The sequence below is a fragment of the Notothenia rossii genome (genome assembly GCF_949606895.1).
Source record: "Notothenia rossii genome assembly, contig: scaffold_211, whole genome shotgun sequence".
Lineage (NCBI taxonomy): Eukaryota > Metazoa > Chordata > Actinopteri > Perciformes > Nototheniidae > Notothenia > Notothenia rossii.
The window spans coordinates 12,501-15,212 of NW_027639540.1; positions in this window are offsets into that span (position 1 = coordinate 12,501).

Consider the following 2,712-nt stretch of genomic DNA (forward strand, 5'->3'; position numbering starts at 1 on the left):
GCAGCTCTTTCTCATGGGATCTGTGCTTCCTTCAAAAGTACAAGACTCCATAGAAATCAGTAAAGTTACCTCTCGGAGCAAAAGAGTTTCTGTCTCCAGTTCAATCAGCAGAGACGGTGTTGATGAGAACACATATTTATTGCCAGGAATACACGAAAATAATTTAATGGAGTTTTGGCGATTAGGCCCCGTTGTGCAGGAGTATCATTCGGGAGGGGAGACCCGATCTGATGAAACCCCCCCGGGTCTAGACCCTGGTGGTGGTGAATGGATAGTTGGGATCGGTCTGAAGGGGAGGGGCTTAGCTTGACACTGGTGGTGGTGAATGGATAGTTGGGGTCGGTCTGAAGGGGAGGGGCTTAGCTTGACACTGGTGGTGGTGAATGGATAGTTGGGGTCGGTCTGAAGGGGAGGGGCTTAGTTTGACCCTGGTGGTGGTGAATGGATGGTTGGGGTCGGTCTGAAGGGGAGGGGCTTAGCTTGACCCTGGTGGTGGTGAATGGATGGTTGGGGTCGGTCTGAAGGGGAGGGGCTTAGCTTGACCCTGGTGGTGGTGAATGGATATTTGGGGTCGGTCTGAAGGGGAGGGGCTTAGCTTGACCCTGGTGGTGGTGAATGGATGGTTGGGGTCGGTCTGAAGGGGAGGGGCTTAGCTTGACCCTGGTGGTGGTGAATGGATAGTTGGGGTCGGTCTGAAGGGGAGGGGCTTAGCTTGACCCTGGTGGTGGTGAATGGATGGTTGGGGTCGGTCTGAAGGGGAGGGGCTTAGCTTGACCCTGGTGGTGGTGAATGGATAGTTGGGGTCGGTCTGAAGGGGAGGGGCTTAGCTTGACCCTGGTGGTGGTGAATGGATAGTTGGGGTCGGTCTGAAGGGGAGGGGCTTAGCTTGACCCTGGTGGTGGTGAATGGATAGTTGGGGTCGGTCTGAAGGGGAGGGGCTTAGCTTGACCCTGGTGGTGGTGAATGGATAGTTGGGGTCGGTCTGAAGGGGAGGGGCTTAGCTTGACCCTGGTGGTGGTGAATGGATAGTTGGGGTCGGTCTGAAGGGGAGGGGCTTAGCTTGACCCTGGTGGTGGTGAATGGATAGTTTGGGTCGGTCTGAAGGGGAGGGGCTTAGCTTGACCCTGGTGGTGGTGAATGGATGGTTGGGGTCGGTCTGAAGGGGAGGGGCTTAGCTTGACCCTGGTGGTGGTGAATGGATAGTTGGGGTCAGTCTGAAGGGGAGGGGCTTAGCTTGACCCTGGTGGTGGTGAATGGATGGTTGGGGTCGGTCTGAAGGGGAGGGGCTTAGCTTGACCCTGGTGTACTTCTACTTGAGTAAAGGATGTGTGTACTTTTGACATCTCTGGTTATGACTATGTGCTTCCTCTCCTCCTCTTCCTCCTCTTCCTCCTCCTTTCTGTCCCTGAGTCTCTGTATGAACTCTGTCACTCTGCTCTTCATCTCCTCCCCCTGATCCCTCCTCTTCCTCTCCTCTTCCTCCTTGTCCTTCTGTAGCTTCAGCGCTCGCTCCTTCTCTGAAATCTTATCGATCCTCGCGATGTTCTTCATCCTCAGTAAAGACATGCTGCTGTGGACGATTCCTCTTCGTCTCACAGGAGCTGAGACAGACCTCTGCTGCTCCTCTTCCTCTTCTTCACCTGCTGCGTTGTGGCGTCTGCATGTATATTCAAATATAATAAATACAGAATAAATAAACTAGTCCTAATAAACAAATAAAATCTAAGAAATAAACGATCGTTCAATTATTTATAATAGGGCCGGGACTTTAACGCGTTAATTAAGATTAATTAATTACACAAAAATTAACGCATTTTAATCGCACTTATTTTTGCACCGCGGAACGTTTCTCACTGGATGAGTTTCAGGGGTACCGATTATACTGGAGCACCAACTAACGTTCATGACTTCAGACAACAACAAACCACAGTGAACAATAGTCAAACGAAGAAGCTGATGAGACCGCTTTGGTTGGCCCCGTGGATGGGACATTTTGTTTTAAAGAACAGACGGATGGAAGCATCGATAAGAGCACGGTTGTTTGCAAATGATGCAAAAAGGAATTTGCATATCACCGCAGCACATCAAGCCTCAAGTATCACCTCAATGCAAAACATATAGCAGCTAGCGTGGAAGCTAGCGTGGACGTTAGCCCGACTCGGAGTACAAGGACCCACACCCAATTCGCGTTGATCAAACAGTGGCCTATGCAACAGAGAGATTTTATTTTTCATCAGGATATTGGAAGAATAGGAGGGATTGAGGTCAATCACTGGCACTTTTTTATTTTATTTTAAATGGTACACTTTATGTTGAACTATTTATTACGTTGTTGGTGCAACTGGCACTTTATGTTGAACTGTTTATTGTTTTGGCCAAGGTTATTGAGAGAGTTGGACTGAAATGGATTAGATTTTTTAAATCAACTGTTGGTAAATCAACAAAGTCTGTTATGGCCTCTGAAGCAACAGAGAGATGTTTTCTAATAGTCAGGGTTTCCAATGTTCTGAATGTACTTGAAAGTATTGTGTTTTACTTCAAAAACAAAGTGTTATAGTTTACAGAAGGTCTACCTACCTATAGGCTACCTGAATCTCTGAAATGTACTATATTCCTAAATATGCTATTGCTACACTTTATGGCAAAAATTGCACTTTTCTGTTGGTCTTGGTTAAGAACCACCTTGAAACAAATAAAGAATGTGTTGTTGCT